The 25,160-nt window shown below is 36.7% G+C and overlaps 1 long non-coding RNA gene, 1 other non-coding gene and 1 pseudogene across 2 annotated transcripts; 2 read left to right on the forward strand and 1 right to left on the reverse strand.

Moving 5' to 3' along the window:
• Window positions 1–223: 223 nt before the first annotated feature.
• LOC112133429 (small ribosomal subunit protein eS1-like) lies at window positions 224–1,656 on the forward strand (annotated as a pseudogene).
• Window positions 1,081–1,216, forward strand: LOC112133613 (small nucleolar RNA SNORA70). Its single transcript, XR_002915245.3, has one exon. It is a non-coding gene; the product is annotated as a small nucleolar RNA SNORA70 (small nucleolar RNA).
• Window positions 1,657–7,912: 6,256 nt separating the features above from the next.
• LOC134761409 (uncharacterized) lies at window positions 7,913–15,951 on the reverse strand. The gene is made up of 2 exons (XR_010139992.1): window positions 14,227–15,951; window positions 7,913–10,884 (listed from the first exon to the last, which is right to left on the reverse strand). It is a non-coding gene; the product is annotated as an uncharacterized LOC134761409 (long non-coding RNA).
• Between the last annotated feature and the right edge of the window lie 9,209 nt (window positions 15,952–25,160).

The raw sequence follows: 25,160 nt of genomic DNA on the forward strand, positions 1-25,160 counted from the left end.
TCTAAACCTACCTAAAATATCAGCTATCTGGCTCATGATATGGTCTGACATATAACAGACAGAAAGACTGTCTTTCTATGACAGTCTATGTCAGACCATATCATGAGCCAGAACATATAGGAACATATAACAGTCTTTCTATCTTTCTGGGGCTAGAATGATCACTCATGAAAGATTACTAAGAAGTGATATTTTGCAGACATTATTCAAGGTTGATAAAATCCAAATTCTTGCCTTTTGGGTCTCTGAACAGCACCATGGTGGCTGGCAAGAATAAGCGTCTTATGAAAGGTGGCAAAAAGGAAGCCAAGAAGAAAGGGGTTGATCCATTTTCCAAGAAAGATTGGTATCACGTGAAAGCACCTGCTATGTTCAATATAAGGAATATTGGAAAGACACTAGCATTCAAGGAACAAGAATTGCACCTGATGACCTTAAGGGTCATGTGTTTGAAGTGGGTCTTGCTGATCTGCAGAATAATGAAGTTGCATTTAGAATAAACTAGCTGATTACTGAAGATGTTCAGGGCAAAAACTGCCTAACTTCCATGGCATGGATCTTACCCATGACAAAATGTGTTCCATGGTCAAAAAATGGTAAACCATGACTGAAGCTCATGTCAATGTCAAGACTACCGATGGTTATTTGCTTGGTCAGTTCTGTATTGATTTTATAGAAAATGCAACAATCAGATACACAAGACCTCTTAAGCTCAGCACCAACAGGTCTGTCAAATTCAGAAGGAGATGATAGAAATCATAAACACAGAAGTGCAGACAAACGACTTCAAAAAAGTGTTCAATAAATTGATTCCAGACAACATTGGAAAAGACATAGAAAATGCTTGCCAATCTATTTATCCTCTTCATGATGTATTCATTAGAAAAGTAAAAATGCTGAAGAAGCCCAAGTTTGAATTGGGAAAACTAATAGAGTTTCATGATGAAGTTAGTTGTTCTGGAAAAGCTACTGGGGACAAGACAGGTGCTAATGTTGAATGAGCCGATGGATATGAGCCACAAGTCCAAGAATCTGTTTAAAGTTTGATTTTAATAGTGGCAAATAAAAAAGCCTATTTGTCTGCAGCCAATTAAGTTGACCGAGCTCTTTTCCTCATGGGGGCTTGGTGTGCAATGGCTGTAAACAGCAGGTTCCTTGGTAGTGTATGCAGCCTGTTTCTTGTATGGGTTGCCTCTAAGGGACCTTGAAGGCAGCCCTTTCCAGTGTATGTTCATGTCTCTGACCTTATGCTGTCCCAGTGTAGGCTGTAGACAGGTATGCAAGGTGCCTTTGGAAAGTTTCAGAGTATCATAGCCTGGGTTCATATTGGCCAAGTCATCAGGTCCATCTGCACCAAGCAGAACAAGGAGCATGTGATTGAGGCCCTACACAGTGCCAAGTTCAAGTTCTTGACTGCCAGAAGATCCACATCTCAAAGAAGTGGTGCTTTATCAAGTTCAATTTGAGTGAAGTGGAGACATGGTGGCTGAGAAGTAGCTCATCCCAGATGACTGTGGAGTCAAAGACATCCCCAATTGTGACCTTCTGGACAAATGACAAGCTCTGTACTCATGAAGGCTTCCACTGTGTGACCATATCCTAATGCCAACCAATAAATCCTATCCATAAAAAAAAAAGTTCTATTTGTGGGGAAAAAAAAATCCAAATTTTTTAATAAGGTTTCTAAGTTCACAGATTCCTGGGTCAATGAATTTGACACCAAGAACCTGATGCAATAAGAAAGCAATGTTTTCCTTGGTCACTCCTCTCCTACTTTTCTCTAGACACCCAAACCCCTAAGGTAACCGTGAGCTTTTCATGGTGGCATCATTCCATGGAATTCTCAGGTCTCTAATCTAGTGCCTGACAGTAAATGAGTACTCGATATTTGTTGGCATTGCATTCTGGGACACCCTCCCCAGATTCTCCATGTTCTAAAATGACCTCTCACTTTTTTATTGTTCTTTCTGTTTTCTGCCCTGCAACCTCACCATGAACAATAAAACTGAGCTGTCACTAATTAATATCCTCCCATAACAGAGAGCCAAGAAAATTGATTATTCATTTAAAGTAATTCTTACTAAAATATGAATGGCCAGAAAGTATATTAGCTTATATTTTGAAAGTAGAAAAGATATTCAAATTATCTCATTCAATACGGTAGGAATTACATCTGTTTTGTTCATTCTCAGATCTCTAATCCAGTGCCTGACAGGAAATGAATACTTGATATTTGTTGGTTGACTGGGAGAATATTTGGAGATGGTAGCTTTGAGTAAGGAAGGCGTCTTAGTAGTCAAGTTTTTCTTTCACTGCCTATGTTTTTACTTATTTTGGCAGACATACAAATAAGGCCAATAGTTTTGTAGTGTGATTGTTTTCACTACTCATAGCTAAAGATTTCCCTCATCTGTGTTGTTGCATAATTATAAATATATGTTACGGTTTTGCTTTTTGGGGGAATGAATGTTTTGGCTTAGAAATTTCTCTTCCTGCAAAAGATGTTTTAAAATTTTTCTTCTAGACCTGTTTGGACATACCCTAATAAAAGAGTAAGCTCATGAGTGGAGAATTCTAATGCAATTCTCTATAGCATTTAACACATGGCAAGTGATCAATAAACACTGACTGAAATGATTTTTTTTTTTTTTTGACAGAGTCTCACTCTTTTGCCCAGGCTGGAGTGCAGTGGCGTGATCTTGGCTCACTGCAACCTCCGCCTCCCAGGTTCAAGTGATTCTCCTGCCTCAGTCTCCTGAGTAGATGGGATTACAGGCACCTGCCACCATGCTCAGCTAATTTTTATATTGTAAGTAGAGACGGGGTTTCACCATGTTGGCCAGGCTGGTCTAGAACTCCTGACCTCAGGTAATCCTCCCGGCTTGGCCTCCCAAAGTGCAGAGATTACAGGCATGAGACACCGCCTCCGACTGAAATGAATTTGAAAGGCAATGTGGTAAGATCCAGAGCCTAAGATAAAACTCCAGGTTCTCAATCCAGACTCAGCCAATTGTGTGATCGAGTTCAAGTCATTTAACTACTTTGATGAGTGGTTTTCTCCCATTATTTCCACATCCTGCTCCAAGCCCACTAACCTGTGAGGCTTAAGATCTTCAATTAAAGTTGTACTAAATTGTTTTCGAAGAAGATAAAAATGTCAACAATGGTACAAATTATACAGGTTATAACTCTGTTACACTTCCAGAAGGAGATTTAAGATGCAATACATAAAATATCAGCTACGTGGTTGCAATGAGCAATGATAGAATTTAATTTTGTTATATTTTCTGATGAGCTCATCCATGTTCTAGGTAAAAGCTAAACACAGAAAATAACATGGCCTCATGCTTAAGGGGAAATGTGTAATAGCGCCCACTGGGGAAATGGAACAATCGAGACGTGGCTCTAACAGTGACCTTGCTTGCCAGGCCTTTCCTGCCCACGTTCTCCTTCCTTTGGTCGTCTTCTTCTTCTGGGGGTATACTTTCACCGGCAAGGAGTATAAAAAGCTATTACAAAAAGAAACCGGTAAAGTAATAAAATACTGACCCAGTGGGCAAGGGAATGAATTTTATAACTACAGAATGGTGTGTGGGAAAATATGTACAGGCAGGAGATGAATAAAAAGAGGCACTGTGCCTGTTACGAACTTGAACAGGAATTTTTAAAAACCCTATCATCTCACTTTTTCCCTGCTTTATTTTTCTGGATATATTTGACAGCTCAGAATTCCTCAGTGACTCTTTTTAAAAATTTCACATATTTTTGGTTCATCTTTTGCAGTTTTTAAGCTCTCATCCTAACTTTAAAAAAAAAAGTAAAAAAAAAAAAGAATCACAGGGCTGGAGCTGGCATGTAACTCTTTACATCAGAGGAGCCTCAACTTCTCTGCATTTGTGTCTCTTTATCTGTATAGTGGGCATAATAATACCTGTCTCAACTATGAAACAAGAACACATGACTAGCAAGTGGGAGGACATGTGCAAAAATTAACCTCTTCAGTGGCATCATCACTATCTCTCCTCAACTAGGTATAAGACTAGTTGCATACCTCCAGGGCCCATGTCTTTTCATACTTTTCTATGGCCACATCCTCTTACTTGCTCACCCTCTAAATATTATTTTGTCTGTGCTGCCATCCCATTTTATTTTTTCTATTTCTCTCCTGTTTTTAGTTCAAATGAACTAATAGCTTACCAGTATTTACAGTCTATTTATCAATAATTTTTTAAAGCCACATATAATTCCATTCCTGTGTGAAATTAAAATGGCTATTCTAATTCTTTCTTAAATTGGAACCATGTGAAATTTTCTTTAAAACCTATTAATCATATTTACATCATATTTTTTAAAATTAAGCTTTCTTATTAATCATATTTACAAATAGGAAAACTTGATTTTAATATTCTTATATATTCACTATAGTTACTGATTTCCTCTTTGCTCTAACTGCCCTCTTTTGAAATTGCCCCTAAAAAAACACCTTTAGTGTTTATAGACATAGAGTAGGATAAGTAGAACCAATTCCCCAAACTCCTAAAAATTTCTGTAGGAAACATATTTCCTTCACACTGTCCACACCAACTCAGTACTATGAAAACATTTTTTTTCCTTTCATCTCTACAGTGTGAAGAAAAAATAAAAATTAAAAGTTTGGTTTCCACATTACTTCAAGAATATAATTTTTTCTGTTAGATAAGGATCCCAAAATACTTCCTACAACATAGCCCCTACTGTTCCTTGTTTAGTCCAGACTATTGTTTTAAAGAAAGCAAATTAAACTAAGCTATTGGTGACACTGGACTGGAGTTCTCTGAAGCAAAATTATAGATCTCAGGAGAAATTTCAAATATGTCTTACCTAGTTGCTATTTATCATCAAACATACCCAAATGTTTGTAGTGTGTGAATATTTTAAAACAAACCTAGCATAGTGTCTGAGTACACAGTTAAGTCAATAGTTTGCAAACATCCCTTTGTTTCTTTATATGCATTTAGCTACTGCTATACCTTTTTCAATGAATGAAGCAGACCTGAGCACACACAATAAAAGAAAGCAAAAATTACCAGGTTTGGACTTCACTTCACAGCTGGAAAGATTCTGTTGAGGCTGCCAGCAGGGGATCTTGCGTATTAATACCCTACCTGGAAGAGCTGACATGTTGGAAATGAGATTAACACCTTCCTGTTTTTACATTAACTAAGGCTAAAGTGTCATTTGCCTTATCGGGAGAAAAAATTTAATACTGAAATGATGGGGTTGCAAACAAGGTATGGTTTTAAGAAAATGTTAAAATATGAGGTAGGGTTTTTGTGGTGGTGGTTGTGATCCTTTCAAGATAAATACCTGTACAAATAAAAGCCAAAACTACCAGGACAACTCAAAAGCTGAACATAAACACATATAGCACAACAACTCCTTTTCAGGCCAATGCTAATTGACACAGTAAATAACTTGTCAGACTGCTTAAAAAATAAAAATAAATGAATACGCTATGTCAAAGAGTACTGATGCTTAGGTATTTGTTGCCAATTCCAGACTAGCCAAGAAACAGAATAGCTAATATAAATGATTTATTCATTCAGATATGAGATAGCACTTTTTAACTCTCTCACTTCACAATTCATCTAGTTACATATTTACTAAAGATGAGCATTTAGATGAAAAAAATATTAAAAATTCTAATGTGAGGAAGCCTCAAAATCATTGTCATGTATAAGTGGGAATGAGGTGGGAGAAGCGGGCCAGGAGTGGCTTGACATCTCCCTCATCCAGACATGCCCAAAACAGGTACTGGTGGCCTTTTCTCAGGCTCAGAAGGCTGAGCTATCATCCATACGTATGTCATCTTCAGTTGATAGAGTCACTCTGCTGTGCCAGGCCCTCTTGTAGGAGTGATAGAGAAACCAGAAAGGACAGATAAGTTCTTTGTGCTCCAGGCCTCCTGGTCTGGGTGCAGACAGACATCAACAGTGGCTAGAATACAAAACTAACTCCAGTGGGTGAGAGAGGAAAGACATAAACGTCCTCACTAGGAGCCCTGTGGGAGGGAAAATAACTCTTCTGGGAGGATCTGGGAAAGTTTCCTAGAGGAGATGTGGTGTAATTTGGATCCCACAGAATGGGTAGGGTTTTAACAGGTGGGAAGGAAAAATGGTGGAGAGGACTTTCTAGGGAGAATGGACCAATTCATCATATTTTGACACCACGATCACATAGAGAATTATAGTGAAATAGACACTGAAAATATATCAGTGAAAAATATGTTGTTATGGAGATTATAGTCAGTAATCCACTTTTTTTTTTTTTTTTTTTTTTTGAGATGGAGTCTCGTTCTGTCGCCCAGGCTGGAGAGCAGTGGCATGATCTCCGCTCACTGCAACCTCCGACTCCTGGATTCAAGCCATTCTCCTGCCTCAGCCTCCCGAGTAGCTGGGACTACAGGCGTGCACCACCATGCCCAGCTAATTTTTGTATTTGTAGTAGAGACAGGGCTTCACCATGTTGGCCAGCATGGTCTTGATCTCTTGACCTCATGATCCACCTGCCTCAGCCTCGCAAAGTGCTGGGATTACAGGCGTGAGCCACCGCACCCAGCGAGTAATCTACTTTTTAAAAAACTATACATGTATACTGAATATACAAGTGTTAAGAAAGAGGAATAAAATCGGCCTTTATTCTGCTTGCTAAATGTCTACTATTCAAGTTTTAAGAATTACACACACTGGTAGCTATTGTTTCTATTCATTTCAGAGCTTCTAATTGCTGCTATGGGGTCTCAATGAGAAAGAAGGGAAGTGGGGAGGAGGCAATGAAAATGCATGAGATTTTCAGGAATGCCAACAAAGTAAAGTTGGAATCCTACTCTAACTACTTTCATTCATTCTTCCAAAGGTGACTGGTCTGTTGTGTTCAAAAGGAGCTGGAAGAGGAAAAGCAGTTTTAAGGTAGCACAAGGGACTGCAACTTAATGCCTCCCTAAGGAGAAACCACATGGGCTGTGCTGGTGGAGAGGATAATAATAGCAATAATAAAAATAAAAAAGAGTGTAAAGGTGGGGTGGCAAGGGTGGGGAAGGAGTCCTGATAACTTGGAATGAGGTGGGAGGAAGAGGTGGAGGTAACCTTTGCAGGTGTTTAAGGAGGATTTGTAAGGGATGCAAAAATAAGGACAACTGAAGCTGTGAGGTTGGATACAGGAACATATCCAGTGAGCTCCCAGGAATAATGGAGAGCACACATTGCATCATCAGGATCACTGAGACCCGAATCCTCTGGGGAAGTCATGTCTTTTTTGTACTAGATGTTTTGAAGCTTGAGCTGGGGCGGGGGGTGAGGCGGGGAGAGTGAAAGAGGAGGGGAAAATCACTGGGAAAAATTAAGCAGTCTGAAAGGAGGGTAAGATTATGAAGATAAATGTTTACATCTCTGCTGCATTGTATCTCTTGAAATGAAACTGTTTTTGAATAGTGCTGCATCTGTACTGTAAGAACGTGGGCATTGTGAACAAATTGACTGCCTCAGATGATGTGACACATTTTGATTTCTGCTTAGGAAAATATCTGTTAATCCTATTAGAAAGAGAAGGAGAGGGTCCTGAGCAGGAATGCAAGAGATCAAATCCTTCCCCATCTTGTGCACACTCTCCCAATGCCAAGGTATTAAAGTCTCAGCTATTTCCAAAGACCCGGTGCCTCATCCCTGACCTGCTTGGCATTACATCAAAATCCCTTCTTCTCCACCTTCCCATCCTTGCCTGGCACTAGCTAAAATCATGACAAAAGTGGATGGCTGCCCTCTTTCTCTGGCAAGCTAAAGCAGAAAAGAGATCTTATTTTATGCTTTCCTTTTCATGTAATTTTGCTTCCTTTCTTCCATCCTTCTTCCTATTCTTTTCTTCCTTCTCCCTCTCTCCCTTTTTTTTTTTTGTCTTCTTTATGTGGTTTGCTGTTTGCTAATATCCAACTCCAGACCATTCTTTGTGTTTGGCAAAGGAAGCAGTTTTATTGTTTGGTAACTCCAGGGGGGATATAGTGTCTATGATGTTGTCTAGGCCAAACCTCCCCCAGGAAGGTTAACTACCTCTACTCTACTCTCAAAAGGGAAAGGATGGCAACCACACACTCGAGCACCAGCCATTCTCTTTCGTGAGAAAGTGGATCTGTTCCTGCCCAGAAGTACTTTTCTTTCCACAATGGTGTAACTCAATGTTGCAATGCAATTAATTTACTGAGATCAGGACCAGTTATCTGGAATCTGAATCTATAGAGTGCACATTAGGAATAAGGGCAACAGAAGACAATTTTTTTTCCTAACGACTTTCTGAGAAAAGGTTCTTCTTGGAGCAACACCCAAGTCTGATCAAAGGGTCTGTTCGTCTGTCTCAAGAGCCGACGCTGAAGCCCAGCATGGAGCTAAAAATATGCACTCACAGTCCTAGAAAATTGTATTCATTAAACTCTACCTACAGGTCCTCACCCAGAATCTGCTCTATGCCAAAGCAGCATGCTGCTGTTAATCCTCCTTTATAGATTAGGCAGTAAAATAAAGAGGGTGGGGCTGAAATGCAGGGGAAGTCTGCACACGTGTTTGGAAAAGAAGAAAAGGAAAAGCACAGGGAATTCTTGTTCTCTCCTTCATGTTCCGAGCTGCCAGGGTTGTCCAGACACCACCGAGAGACACAGGGCTTTTTAGCGTTCACTGTATTTTCACTTCCACCGGGTAAGTGCTACATGTAAAATGGAAATTTAGAGACAAGATCAAATAAATGCCTTTCAAACTGTGGCACACTGTTATTTTTGGATCCCCTCCTTCTTTGTGTGTTAAGAAGGAAATAATAATAATCATAGCTGACATTGAGCACTTACTATGTGCCAAGCACTGTGGTAAGTTGTTATTTACATAATCTCATTTCATTCTTCAAGGTCTCTGAGCTAGGTGCTTGTGTTGCCACCATTTTGCAGATGATGACATTACAGTTTAGGAAGGCAAAGTAACTTGAGCAAGTAAGTGGCAAATCTGGGATTTGAACCCCAAGCTTCCAAAGCCTTGCTCTTAACGTCTATGCCCCAAATATGCCATCTCTAAATACTTCCCTTCAAAGTATGTTTTTTGGTTTTCATTTATGATTTTGGTGACTGCTCCTTAATAACAGTTCCACTATTATCTTAATGTTTACCATTTTCTGCAATCGAGTGATAGGGTTCCTTGGAAGCCAAAAGAGTGTTCTTCCTCACCTTTGTATCCCCTGCAGCTCTTAAAGCAAAGTATCTTGCACAGAATAGGAGCTAAATAATTATTTGTTGAAATGCACTTTACATTATCTCTGTATCTAAATAAAACCCATCTAAACAAGTCCACTTCCCAAACATTGGGGGTTTCCTCCTCTTTGTAGCCATCCCTTTCTTCTTGTTTTGTTTTCGAAAGGTTGATTTTGAACAGGAGGGACATTGCAGTTGTCTTCTCACTTAGCGGGATTTGAAAGTGAGAGTCTGTGTAGTGTTTTAGCCTGCCCTCAGCAATCAGGCCTCACACTCGCGAGGCTCTGATTGTAGGAGTTGCCTTATTTGCATTGATGAGGATGAGCCAGCTGCTAGAGCATACAGAAGTGCACCTGACACAATCACCGAGTTCAGGATTAGCACGGGGAATCAGGAATCCACTGTGCTGGCTGCGTGGCAATCTCAGCCCTACATTAGAGTCACTCATGCAAAATGACCCAAATTTGCAATGAGCACAATTAGCAATCCAAAGATGCATGTTAATTTGGGGGCCTGATATTTTCTTACATTTCCCTAAAATAAAAATAATAAATACACTCTTTCCTAGACAAGTCTGGGCACGAAAACAATTTAGGGGATTATGAGTTTGTAAAAAATGTGCAAACCCCAGAAAATGTGGATTTCTTTGGGTAACTAGCCACTGCCCACGCTCCCCCCCGCAAAGTATTAAGTCTGGCATCAAATAGGGTAAGAGCTTTGTGGTATCATGCCCCTTTTTCAATCAGTAGAAAACAACTATTTACAAAGATAAAAATAATTATAGCTATAATAGGCAGAAAGAAAAATTTAAGCATTAAAGAAAGGATTTGGTATTTTAGATTATATACTAATATTTCTGAGATTATGTTTGGGTCACATATAACCACAGATATACTCAACTGTTTCAGAATTTACTAAAAGTACAAGAGATTGTGTTGAATTTTTATTAAACAGAGTTTATAAGTCAAATTGAACATTCTCCAACTCTGGGCTGTATTTCCATATGTTTGCAATCTATAGGTATTGAAATGCTCACCTATACTTTAGGAAAAAACAAACCACAACATTTTGCAAAGATTGAATAAATGATCATTCGAAGCAAAAGCATGCAGTTCAAAAGCTAAACCTCCCATTGGAGAACAGAAAATTTAATGAGCTTTTAATGGAATGCAATGCTCAGAGTAGTAAATTATTTGTTAGTTGACGATGCAATCAGCATGCTGATTAAGGTTGCTTGGTTTTTTACTAAACATTAACTGAATGAAAACGGGTAGTCCTTGTTCTGCTTGGGGGGCTTTAAGGAAGCAAATGGACTTTCAGAACAGAGATTGTCAATAAAGGTGAGTGCACTCCAGGTGTCATTTGAATATGATGATAAAATACTAGTGATAAATATTTAAAAGCATTTTAAATCCACAGTGTTCGCCTAGGGTATTATGGACTCTGTTTAAAGAAACAGTGGGCCTTAGCAGGCCTAACAACAATCCCTCTACCTCTCTCTAGAAAGAAATATCTAGATCTGCTTTCTTTTATTGCAAAAGAAAAAGGAGGGGTGGGTATGCTTTGAAAATATGAACCAGCATGGATGCAGAGACCAGGAACGTTTGGGAGTTTGGAATGTAAACCTAAAAAGAGACAAAAAGGACAAAAATCAAAACAAAGAAAAAATATTCTGACAGCAAATAAAAGAAACATCTGTTTCTCTGGATAGATTAAGATAAAAATTTAATTAAGCAGTTTCAATACTCCAACGTTTAAAAATAATTGCTATTAGAATATATATATATTTAAATTTATAAATGATGGCATTCTGAGGGCAAGAAATATTGTGATATGGAGTTATATTCTGTCTAATTTAGAGGGTCTGAAAAGGAACAAAGAAAAAGAACAAAACTTGGAAATACCTTATATAATGCTTATTTTTGTTGTTAGATTGTTAATACAGAATTTATTTTAAAAATCATTTACTATATATTAATCGATATGTACATTAGTCATAAATTATTGATTTTGAGAGAGATTTTGTTACCGTTTAAATTGCCAGATTTATTTCTCTCCCAAAAGAGGGGTTTTTTGTTTGTTTTTCTCCCTACCAATTGAAGAATTGTGGGTTTGTAGGTTAATTTTCTTTGAACAGCTACAAAGTTCTTTTTCTATAAATCCCAATCAGTTTCATCATCGGTGATTCTCTGGCAATGATCAGGTACCCTTAAAATCCAATAAATAACTACCTCTCACTTTTAACTATTCTTGTTTATGACCCAAGAGGTTAAAAGCCTTTGACTGGCATTTGACTTCTGACCTCATATAAATGTTATCTTATCAGTTCCTGCTTGTTAACTTGTATTGAGTGCTTGTCCCTGATGGCTTTTAGATAAAGGGTTGCGGGGTTTTTCCTTTTTTTTTCTTTTTAATATATTTCCTATAGGAACTAAACCATTTGCTTTGTTCTTTGCCTATTGCAGTCAAATCTGCTCAGTAACCTGCTATAAATCTATTAGAAAGAGCCAAATATGCTTTTATTTATTTCCTACATTATTTTTAGTTTAGCTTTATGGCTGGAATTTTATGATAAAAATATATTTATTATAATTAATAGTATTAATTACTAGTGAGCTTAATCTTTTAACATGTTTGTCAGGAAGCTGGTTAGCTTAGTATTTTCTCTTTTTTAAAAAATATTAAAAATTAAAAAAAAATTTAGCTTTGCATTTTGCACCAGCATGAGATGAGTTAGAGAGATAATTTATGGAAATCTTGTCTCCCCAGACTTCAGAGAGTCATCAGTAAGATATATCTTTTTTAAAACATCAAATCCAGACCATGAACAGTGCATTTTCTAACCTTTGGGGAGAAAGGTGGTGGCCTGGCGCCTTCCTTTGCCTTTCTGTTCTAAGAATTAAGAAGGATTTTGGCCTTTTATTCCATTTACAGCTGTTGTGTGTTGTTCACACATTCAAGTGTGTATGTGTGTGAGTCTAGTCACTATGTACAAACCTAAATACTTTTGAATGTTTGCATTTTAATCTCTTTCCATACCTCGATGGCATCATGAGGGTATTCTGGGCAGATATGGGTGCCTCAGAGCCTGCCTCATTTGTAAATGACCTACAATGTGATTTCTAAACAAAATATTACATTAATTTTCATGTGGAAAACAGGCAGTAAGGAGGGGGAAGAAGGAAGAGGCAGCCATCTTGGAGTCGTTTTGCCTTTTAGCCTCATTCTTTCGCCTCCTAAGGCTCGACAGTTAGAATATTATCTTTATTTTTAATTGGCCCTCAACATAAAGCAAGAGGCATATACAAGAGACCTTTGTATTCATGTTTAGAGTAGAAGAAAAGTTATAACCTCTTTGGACTTTAAATAATAACTGCTACTATAGCCAAGCTACACCTATTATTCTCTAACCTTCTAAATAAATATACATATAAATGAAGCATATGCCACAGCTTGTAAGAGACCTGTACAAAACTTATTAAGGGAAACAAATGTCTATTTGGACCATTCATTTACTGCTATTTAAAGAATTAATATGTCAGTAAAGTTATCTGCCTTTCCTCCTCCCCATTCTTTCTTTTCTCCCCAAACACACACTCAACATGCACGCACATAAACACGCGCATTCAGGCACCCCCACTATGGAGAAATGGCAACCCTGGAAACTTTTTTTAAAACAGGAATTCCCTTTCTCTTAGGTCATAGGTATTTAAGAAAGAGAGAGAGAGAGAGAAGCAAAAACAGCTTTTACGTTTTATTTTAATTTTCTGTGTGTGGAGAGCTGCTATGGCTCCATAATGTCCCAACCCTGCTTTCATCATGCTCATATTCTGGCAACACACAGGTTTAATGCAATTTGTCCTAACTTTTCATTTCAACCATTGCTTTTCTCAAAGTGGTCAGAGTTTAAAGACTGCAAAAGCAGAGGGAAAAGAAATACCACGGCAGGGGGAAAAAACAAACCAACCCCCAAACTGGTGCTGGTATTCAGTGCATTGACACATTCTCAAATGTTTTCTCTGTAGTTATAACACAAAAGCGCTTTCTTCCCTGTTTTGATGTGTTAAAGACGGAAAGAGAGAGGACACTTCGAAGTGGTAAAATAAGTATTTGGAAAGCACAGGGAATGTATTTCTCTTTTGAATGTCCAGAATGTGTCAATAACGTGTAGATACTCTACCATTTAATATTAATTAAATTTTTAAAAATGGAAAAGAGATGAAAAGTTAAATTTAGGCACATTGTCTCTCATGTGCCGAACTTTTAGCTATCAATGTTGCCTTCTATTTTGTATAATTAGAAGTGCATCCAAAGCCAGTCACTTTACTGTCTATAAAATAAGGAAAACAAGGATGCTAAGTCCCCCGAGAAGGGTGTAAGTGGATCAATAATACATTATTGTCTAATTTTGACATTTGGCAGAAGAAACCATAAAACTTTACTCCTGTAATGTCAGTAATCTGAATGAATTTTCCTAGGCAATATTATTTGCAGATTGTTTTACTGAGTGAAACAAATAAGAATTTGAAAGACAAAGATGACCTGGTTCTTAAACACTGGCTCCTATCTAAGGACCAAATTCTCTGAGTTGAATCCCAGAGTCCTTTACAATTGTACTGTGTACCCTGGCTTTTTAAAAAAGATTTTAAAATGTAAGCTAGATGATTTCAAAACTGATGAAAGTTATGCCACCATTCTTACTTATATCTAATTCATGTTTTAATAGTCATAAGTTTTAGTATACCTAGAGTACAAAGAAGTGTTTACTTAAACCAGTTTCTATACCAGTAGAAACTAACACCCCCAGAATATTTTTGATGTAATTATTTTAAATCATTGTAATTAAAAGAACAATAAGATGATAAGAAATCAAGGCCCTCGGGTTTTCTGTATGGCTGTATCATCCAGCTTCATAAAGTTACTTAAAGATGTATTTTAAAATATTGTTTATATGAATGTAAACTTACCCTAATTATATACTAAGAAATGTAGTCCATTTGATTTCTTCCCATTCCTGGCCTCAAAAATCAAACCTGCTCTGTTTGGAAAAAGCTGAGGCTTCTGTGATATCATGGACCTTTTTATATTTCAGCAAGGAAGTGGAGGTCATGGAGTCATAAATATCAAAATTTTCAGGACCCAAGCTGTAAGGTTTTATCCTTTCCTTTGTGAAGGCTGATGCAGATGGATTTCTAATTTCCTCTGGTTTCTGTCCTCTTGTCTGTGTGTTTTCTTTATTTGTATAAATTGCATTGTCCTTTCTATAAGAATGTTTGAGCACACTCTCCCTGATAGATTCTCATTCTCACTCCCCTCAGCTTGTTTGAGGTTTAGAATGGGGGTGCTTTTCCTTATTTTAAAAGCTTTGCAATTTAGACTCCAAGAGCCGGGACTGGTTTTCTATCCATCGGGACCTGCTCAAAGGTCACACTCAAGATCATAAGCCATGTTCACATCCTTCTTATGGGAAAATGATAAAATAATATCCACAGGCATCTGATACTAGGGGCATGGCCTGGACACACACCTTGCCCTCTTCCCCTTGGCCTTGTCTGCCTTGAAGAATGAATAGATCCATCCCCAAAGTTGATGCTTCGAAGTGACCAGTCAGATGCTAGCAGGTCAGCTGGCTATCCTCTTGGATAGAGGGTCCATAAATTAAAGAAATGTTGGTGTGGTTGAAAGAGGAAGGTAGTCCAGCCCAAGGGAAGTCACGTAAATCTCTCCTGGAGCTTTGTTCCCAGTAGGGAGTGGGGGTGAGAGTTGGGGTAGCTCGGGGCTGTGGGCTGTTATTAATGCCCTGGCCCTCCTGCAGTGGGTGCTAACTTGTTGTGCATGAGAGCTGCCACCATCCTTCCCAAACATCGGGCGCTTGGAAAAGTCAAGCACAGTTGAGCCCTGATTTTCATTTAATAGTCAAAACCAAGATGCATTTGGGCTATGATGATAGGACAGCTCCCTTGAAAAGATTATTTGAACTACAAAGGCATTCATTTAGGGCTAGCAATGTTGCAAAAGGGCCCGCTAGAAATTAGCAGCCTGTCCTGGTATTTGGAGAGCAAGAGTGACAACTTATTGGAAGTTCTCAAGGAATCATTTATATTTCACACTCCACTAGGCAGCTGATTTGAGATTGTCTGTTAGCATAACAAAGGCTCTGAGCCTGTGAACTTCAGAAACCTTTCGACCTCTTAGCTGCTGGCATGAATAGCCCCCAGTCCTGCCTATAGAGATCTCCCAAAGCTCCCCTGTTCGTGGCTAAATTGTTAATCAGGGTAATTTAATATAGTTTTCAATATGCCTCATCTCTTATTGGGAAAGGTATTCACAGCTTCCCTACCCCTGAAAAAAAAAGTTCTTTTATTCAAGTGTGAGAGGGGCAGCTGCAGACAGACCCCCATCCCTTGCTTCTCCCCCCACTCCTTCACAGCAGCGATGTTCTGAGCAGCAACCATAGAGAAGGGCCAGAAAGAGAAACTCAGAACGACGATACCATCCCCTGGCATGCACTCCACCCTGAACCTGAAACTTCAGCCTATTTATGCTGGGAACCGCCAAAACAAAAACCCAAGGCTCAGCCATAACTGAAACCTCAGAGTCACACAAACACACACACACACACACACACACACACACACACACACACACGCCACACCTCCCTCTCCACCCTCCCTTCACCAACACCCTTCCCCTCCCCCCTCATCTCCCAACTAAGCTTCTCTTGTGTTTCTGGACAAAACGCACCAGACCCCAAGGCCTGCTAATTTTCATTTGTCTCACTCTGTCCCGGCAGCCCACACCGTCCTGCACGCTCCTTCACACAGTCATACTCGGCCTGGCCCCTGCATCCACTCCTGGTGTCATATACACTTGCTCTCGCCTGCTCCCTCGCACACTATCAATTCACATGCACATTAGTTAGCTGAAAAGAGCCAGAGCACAAATATATTCATTTTAATCCAGTTAAGACCTAAGAGGTCTCATAGGATATTATTGAATAGTTTGAAAACTAAGTATAAAACTCAGATTTTGCTACACTTTCATCTCACAGAGGCCTACAGTATGCCTTTCTTTCACTTTATACCATGTATGTATTCTAAAAAAGTAAAATAAAACTGAATAAAAAAAAAACAATCACAAGCAAAATACCCAGCTTCAGGCAGGCACTATGCTCAAATATTATTATCTTTTTCATGACTGTTTCTAGTACCCATGTGCACATCAGAATAGCAATTTTATACAAAGAAGGAAAAAGTATGAAGTCACTAATTACATTTTTAAAAACTAAAAATAAAAGAATACAATCTCTTAAACTTATTTTCTCTTTCTTTTCCACGTGAGCATTTTAAGGCATCTCTAAAGCATGTCTGAGTGTTTCTGGGTTCCTTTGGTGGTGGTTTTCTGTGTAATTGGTGCTCTGTCTTTGTGCGAGTTGAGGCTCTGTGTGTTGCTTCTTTCTGGAACAGCCATTTCTCGCTTGTGCCCCGTTTTGGTTAGTGTGTTTGTCTCTCAGCCTCCTGAAGTTGGATAAAGGCAGGATGTAGTGCCTGAAGTATTTTCTTTGATTTTTCTCTAGTTAGAGTAGTCCCTGATGGGGGTTGGGAGATTTCTTCACTCACTTGGGTTCCTAATCTAGAATCTCAAAACTGCTGGGAGGTGGGAAACCAATTTCTATTTACAGCATCAAGGAAAGGATTATTAAACCTCCAAAATCAGAAGTACAAACATAGATTTACACTTAATAAAACAAGACAAAACAAACAGCCTAGCTTCTTTCCCAAGATAATTTTTTTTTTTGGAATTAAAAAAAAGATTAAGAAATAGGTTTACTGCCCAATTTTAATATCTAAACAATGCCCAGAGGTGACATGTTAAAACAGAAAATAAAATAAATATATCTGGTGGTTGTATTATATGGTAATCCTAAAGACTGCATTTTCCTTTAAAAAAAAAAAAAAGGAATCTGACAGTTTTAATTTCAACGTTGTGGAAGTTTTTAGATTATAAATGTTTTTGCCAATAATCTGTGTATTATTCATGTTAATGATGTGCTTTTTGGTTTATTGTATTTTGTAAGTAGTGATTTTCACTTTCTCAGTGTTTTAAACCAAAATATTTTTAAAATATTAATTGATAGTTATTATAAATTGATGGGTAAATATGGCTGGTTTCTTTTTTTAAAAGCCAAAAATATGAAGTTGTTCATATATAAATATCACAAATTCAACTTTCGGAAGGTGTTTAGAGTAAAAAAATTATGGCTTTAAGCCCAAGAAAGAAAAAATACAGAATTTGCATTTTTTCAGTGCTTTTGCTTAACATTTTTTTCATTAGGTTTTTTCCCCATTAGAATTTATGATCCATGTCGATCATTACACTTTCACATTTCTGATTTCTGTCAAATTTTCTGACAGAGGCTAATAAATATAAAAGAGTAAAAAGACCTATTTACTTTCATCTAAGGTGCTCAATATTTTCGGGTTATTTGTATTTGCATTGAAATCTTTTCCATGTTCTTAATTTAAATTATTAAAATTCAACTGATATTAATTCTATTTGGAGCTAAGATGTAACAGGGTTTGTTTTTTTTTCAAGGAATTAAACAATGTGATTTTGCTAAATTATAACGTTTTCTTTGGCTTGAGCCATCTAACACCCTCTCCAACATGGCACAGTTTAGGCTTCATATTTGTGGAACAAGAAGTGTTGGGGGAAGAAGGATGTATATTTGGAATGGTGTTTGACAGGGAGAATGAACGCAGACACCAGAACAATTATATTACAATCCCGTTGGGAATGCCAGCACCAAATTTAGCCAGACTGATGGGGTACTGTCTAGACGGTCCCTTTTGTGTATCAGCTGTTTTTTCCCTGCTTTATTGCACTGCCTGAATGTGTGAGTTGAACATGCATATGGATCCCAGGCATAACCATTCCTGCAACCGTACATTGCTATTAAACTTCCTCTCATTTGGCTAGGAATCAAAGGTTGTGTATTCCTACTATATTCCCTTTACAATATTTTGTAATTAAAATGCAGCTTCCAGATTAGTGGCTTAACAAAGGTCATAAGACAAAGTAGAAGGTGCCTAGGCTCTTTCTTTATATGAAAAAAAAATGTAGAAATGTACTAGGTAAACATTTCTATCTTCTCAAACATGTCCACCTCTTTTCTATACAAGTAAAAAGAAGCCAGAAAGAAAGGATTAAAACAATGAGAGGGAAGAGGCACGGTACATGTAAATTACCACCTTTCCTTTTGAAAAGGGCAAAGGATAGAAAGAAAGAATATTTATTTAATGTTTACAGTGTAATTAATGGCAGTGTGTGTGGTTTTCCTTTTATTTTCTTTCCCTTCTTTATTTGGTAAACCAAATGGAGTTCAGTAATCAGTTCTTGTGAAGTCTTAGAAATGGATTTTCAAACTCTTTTAAATACACACTTACACAATTGCTTTTGTGTTGTTGAGCGTATAGGAAATCCTAGAGACATCTCAGATCTGGGCAACTGTCAGGATTTTGTTTTGTTTGTCGAGATGGTGCAGGAAGGGTAGGGCTTACTTATATATGAATACAGTATCCACATAAAACGTTCATTGTTCAAAGGAGCAGAAGTGCACCCCTAAATAGGAAGCGCACTCCACGGGTGATGGGTACTAAGGTTGGATGCCTTTGCTAACAACCAAGAATTTGAAACGAACTCAAATTCATTATTCCAATTAGAAAGTGAGAAATAGAATAACGCATTAATGTTAATGAATGTAGGTATCAGATCCGCCTCTTTCTGTAAAAGTTTATCAGCAACTTTTGTCTACAGTCACCAAAAATTGAAAAGTATGAGAAATTGGAATTCCACAGGATGTAAGTCATTATAAATAAAATTATTGTCTTGTAGTAGGATCCAAAATGAATCCACTGTTTCAAGAAACTGGATCCCACATTTCATAGCACAAATAACTTTTGTTAATATGTACACACAAATTTTGTTTGGAAAAGGAATTCTACTTTCCATTTGCTGAAATTTTTTTCCCTTAGTAAAGAGAAGAGGCAAAAGTTTTACCATAAAGAAAAAAATCAAGGTTAAAAGTGATAAGAAAAAATTCGTACAGTTACATCCTTGTTTCATGCATTAAATTTTGTCTGACTAAATGGTGGAATTTAGATTTTTAAAATAATAATTTTCTATGCTTTGCTGCTGAAATTTAATAACTACCATCTACTATGGACGACGAAGATTTTATTCATCTTTTGAGGACTGGATATTGAAGAGAGGTTTGTAGGAAAGATAAAGTAAATTGTATTCCCAATTTTACTGAACCGGATAAGACAAGAAGTGATCTATTTTTTGGTTTGAAACATTATATCAGCAAATCCACAATCATAAAATATGACCAGTGACACAGGATTGGGGAAATTCACTGTCTGGAAGAGGGGAGGAGATTGAACAAATGACATTAAACATGGAGACCTTCAGTAGGCACTTGTAGGCATTGATGTTAGCAATCTCTGAGGCCTAACTTTGGTACTGTTAAGAAAAAATATAACCAAAGGCAGGGGCAGAGAGCAAAAGAAACCAAGACTGAGAAACAGAGAAAGCAAGAGGAAAATGGTGGTGGGTGGGTGGGTTGGGGGTGGGTGGCATGCAGGGGTAGTGAGAGAGAAAGAAAGAAAAGGGGAGCAGAGAATGAATATTCTAAGCATTGTTTTAATCTAAAACAGAGACGCTTCCAGGAGAATGAATTTCAATGGAGCTGAGCCAAAAATAATTATAGAGATTTTCTTGTTTTGTTTTGTGAATGAAGAGCATCTCTTTTCCCTGGAGATGCGAGAGTGAGAAAGAACCAGAGCCAAGAGATTGAAGTGATGCCCCTCTGCCCCTTTACTTCCACACACCACAGTGGCAGACCTTTCTTTCTTCCCTTTTCCAAAAGCTATTGGCACCGAATTGTGCTAGGAAGAGAGGGACGTGGCAGCAGCCCTCAAACCTTAGCTGGGTTTTCTATTCTAACAATAGCTTGTTTACTTGATAAGGCTGAAGTATTGAAATTGGAAGCAAGATTGGGGTTGGGGGGGAGAGTGATACATATTTTAGGTTCTAGAAATAAAATTGAGCTATTTACAACTAAGAATATTCCCCTATTTGAGATACTTGAAACTTCCTTTGGGGTTTGTTTTACCAATTATATTTGTTTCCTTGTTTTTCATCATCAATAGCAAGCTACTAAAGGAAATAAAGTATTGTCTCAATTTTCCTCCATTTTCTTTGTGATGTAAAATCTTTATCTTGGAACCTTTTTTACAGGGAAAAATTGTCATTTGTTAAAATAGCTTGAGCTATGACTGAGTTGTTGTGAAAGCAATATAATATACTCTTCATGAAAGCAGGAATAAAAGTCTTTATACTAATATGAAATACACAGGATTGGAGGAGAAACCCACTAACATTAATAGACTTTTGTGACAGAGTAATCATAAACAACTCAGAATTAATACCTAAAGACTATTAATTTTCTTAAGTTAAATTGACTTACATAAAAATCACACCAGTAAGTACTGTCAGAACCTGGATATTCTCTCCAAATCTCTTATTTTAGGTGTTATGTTGTGTTAAAGACCCTGTTGTCATTTTTATCATTCAGAGATATTAATTCTACAAGTAGGTTTAAGGTATCACTTTTGTCTTTGTGTCGTTGCCTGAGTTCTTTTTTTTTTTTTAATATATTTCAGAAACTTAAGAACCAGTTCTTTTCCTCTACATCATATTTCACAACTTGTAAAAATTAACATTTATTCTTATAAATATTTGACTTGCTAAGTTTTAACAGTTTAGTGACCCAGTAGAAGAACAGCATAGAGTTGTAAATTTAATGGCTTAACACCAAAACAACCTTGATATGAATTGAAAACAAGAAAAAGTATTTATGTTATATTTGTAGCCAAGAATATCGATAGGCTTAAGGATAAACCTCTCAGAAAGTAGCAAAACTGGATATATTTTCCTTTAAAAGTTTTACATCTTAAAATTCTTCCTGTTTTTCTCTCAAAGAACTATTAACATATATAGTAGTTAGCAGTAAAGATATATGATTTTATTACGTAGATACTTTTTTTATTTTTTAAAGATGAAAAATGTCTTCATGTACGTGGGACTTTATTTAGGGATTTCCAAACATGTTTTAAATGTCACTGTGAATATATTGTGTAAATCTGTGACTATGAGCTTTATGAATCCACATTTAATTTAATTAATCATATTGATTCACTTGACATTTTTCTCCTCCTGAATCCCTCCTCCCCGCTTTTTTTCATCTCTCTATTAAAAGCATTTCTTTCACAGTGGTAGACTAATTTTTGAAAAGGATTTTACAAAATAAAACTGACAACGGTTTTTGAAGAACTTTTAAAAGCATTCAACTTAGATTTTTTTTTAGGAGTGGTTAAATGAGTATTTAAGAATTCAAAGTACTTAATTACACTAATCTTAACATTATATTTAAAAATCCAGTCCCCCTAATGAGTAGATCGACTTTTTAAAGAGAACAATTATTAATAATCACTATGCTGTATGCCAAAATAAATGTATGAAATTAGCAACAAATATTTATTTTTCCATGTTTTAAAAGAAAACATTACCTTTTTAAAAATAAAATAGCTTGCAAAGTAGCAACAGATTTAATAATATTTTTCCATTCAAAATCTCAATAGATACAATTTCAGAATTTATGTTTGGTTATGCTGTATCATTAAAATTGCCAAGAGAAAATGTTAGTCTGCTAAAACATTTAGAATATGATATATAATAATTTGTTATTAATGGCAATGTAATATATCACACTAACATGTGTATTTACTATCAAGCTCTACAATTGATTAGAAAATGAGGAGATAAAGGTAGATTTACCATGGATAAATGTCCCAAAGATATTAATGATAATAACTAAGCAAAAATGAATACAGAGCCTTTGGTATGTGCACCAAGGTTTCTATATTTTACAAGAGTATACAGATGTATGTATACAGGTATGTGCAATATAGATAGATTTGTCATTATTTTAACATTGATCATCATATAATAAAATGGATTTTTAAAGGTTCTATCCTGACAAATTCTTTTCTACACCCAAATTACTAAACCAATTTTAGAGTTTAGTAACTCAAATTACTAAACGCAGAAAGGTTGCATTTCACTTGAAAGCAACCATGGAAATTGCCCCAAAGTTAGTCTTGTTTGTTTGCTCTTTTCATTTTGTAGTGGTATGGAGTCCAGTATATGGCTGTAGGGATGAGGAAGTAGCAAGAAGCAATTGAAAGGATTAGGATGGAAACTTCCTCGAGCTTCACGGGCTTGTTTGCAGGCCACAGATGCCATTATGGTATATAGATAAGATATGCTTAATATTAAGACTTTAAAAAGAGCCTCCACACTCCTGAAAATTCTGGGGCAAAGCTGAGCCTCTTTCTTTAGACCATATACTTCACTCCCGTTGGCCCAGGAAGCCTGGCTAAAGATAGTCTCATGCAGCTCAGACGCTTGGGTTTTGTCATTTCATGTCATAACCTCCACATTCCTTAAATGTAGTTTTAAAATGTGTTAAACGGAAATGCTGATATAAGCCTAAATGTAGCTGTACTTGCTGTTTCTGCTGTAACTTCATTCATGGTAGTGGATTTAGTTAAAAGGCCCAGAACAGCCATGCTTAACAGTAAGGAAGCAAAATCCTCTTGGCTTCAATGAGGGTTAGGTGTATGTAAGAGCAGAATGAACACTAGATATTTGAGATAAATACCTTCTGTGGAAATGTACACATTTCATTGATGTCCTCTCTAATGTATAAAAAAAATGCCGCATTATGAATAAAGCCCCATTTGCTTTTTTTTCCTGTATTAAATGCTATCTTATATATCTTGAACACATGGAATATGCAGTAACATTTATGATAGTAATAGCTGACACCAAATAAGAACTGTTAGTGATCCTTGGTGTCTATTTAATCATAATCAAGGACTACCTGGTAAGCATTAAGTGACAATAAAGGGTATTCTTGCTAAAATATTAGATGAATTGGTAATAGAGAAAATGGTCACTTAGACAGAAAAGTCAACAGAAAATAGCAGTAATTATATGTGCCTTGTACACGAGCATACTGTATTACATTCAATGTACCATTGTACAATGTGCTATTATGAAAAAAAAAAAAAAAGCATGGTACCTCTCTTTGGTGATACAGCTGCATTTGGAAGTTTCCCAGAGCACAACATTTAGCTTTTCCAAATGCTTTTTTGGTAGAATTTCCCCTCCCAGTTAAAAACTGGTTTTCATCACACAACTGCATAATTATTTTTCTGCAACTAACTATAATTACTTGTTTTGTGCATCTCTACTAGAGTGATTCAGTGTTTGCTGTTCTACCTCATAAAATGTATCTGTATTAGAGGCATGTGAAAAGGGGTATTGACCTTATATAATATATTGCTATATTGGTAGGGGCACACAGCTCTAATTCTTTGTAAAGGGCACAAAAGTCTATATTGCTTTGAGTTTTCCTTTTTGAATGCTATGTGAGTTTTCTGACTAAAGCATAAAATTGGAGGTATCTGAAGACAAGAAACCTCACAACATGGAAATTACTTAGTACACAAAGAGAGTTTCTCTCATATAGAGATACAATGGGTAACTGAATAAAAAAGGCTGTTGGAAGGATTTGTTGATAGTGGCATCATAGAAAACTCTGGAATCATTGATTGTGAGATTTGTCAAGCCAGAAAATCAGACACAGATTTTAAATCATTCAAGAATATCTAATCATTTTATATCATTCACAAAGCTCTCCACAAATAAAAATGAAAATTAAGCCCTTCCTGCCACAGTCTTCTTTTATCTACAACAGTCGTTCTCTTTCAGTCTTTTCCTTCCAACTCCTATTCGTCTATCGTTCTTTTTTCTTTCAAGTTCTCTTTAATCCTTGCTTTCCCATGTCCCTTCTTAGTCTTACTCACCAGTGATGCTGATAAAAATAAACAGTCTATTTAAAACAGATGAGTCAAAGCCAAAAAATAAATGACTGGTGTGTGCTTTATTATTATTTTTAAAGTAAAACTACACCTGTGGCATTGTCTTAAAATTTTTTTATAATTTTAAAAACAAGCTACGAAGAAAATAGAGGAGAACTGAAATACTGTTTAATGTCTCTGAATTTATTTGTAAATATACGTAATGTTAAATGCAGTGAAGCCCTAGTGAGACTACTTTTGTGCTTACTAATCCCAGGGTGCAGAAAGAATTAGCTTATCCAGGAAAACTCAAAGTCATAATTAGTCTTGTGAGTTATAATAATCGGGTCTCATCCTGCATTTCTTTCTCATGTGGTACTCCCAGTGGGAGTTCTGCATGAAAAAGGACTATAGGATTGGGCATTAATAATGGTATACCTGTGAAATATGAGCATTTTCCTACAGTGCCAATCAGTAAAATTAGAAATCTACCCCATCTTGGTCTTATATCCTTCAGTTAAAAGAATAACATCAATAGATTTTTCCAATTCCAAAAAAAAAACTCTTAGTTTTAAAAATGCCTCTCAAAATTAGAAAATAAAAATGAATTTACCCCCTAACTATATCTTTTACTCTTAGCTTAGTTATAAATGTGACAGTAATTAATTTTTGTTTAAAAAATTAGTAACACCTAAGTTTTACATAGTTTCTTCAAACAAACAGAAACAAAAGATTAAGTAAGAAAAGAATCAATGAAACTCAGTGGAAAACTATCTTCATTCCCAAGGATCTCAGATAAACTTTCAATACTTTTTCCTAATTTGGCTGTTCAGGTCTCTCAAACACTGTTGACTGACTAAGCTGACCAATCCAGCCTAAATTGAAGGGGAAAAAAAGTGCAATAGCTTGCA

Source organism: Pongo abelii, chromosome 4 (assembly GCF_028885655.2).
Source record: "Pongo abelii isolate AG06213 chromosome 4, NHGRI_mPonAbe1-v2.0_pri, whole genome shotgun sequence".
NCBI lineage: Eukaryota > Metazoa > Chordata > Mammalia > Primates > Hominidae > Pongo > Pongo abelii.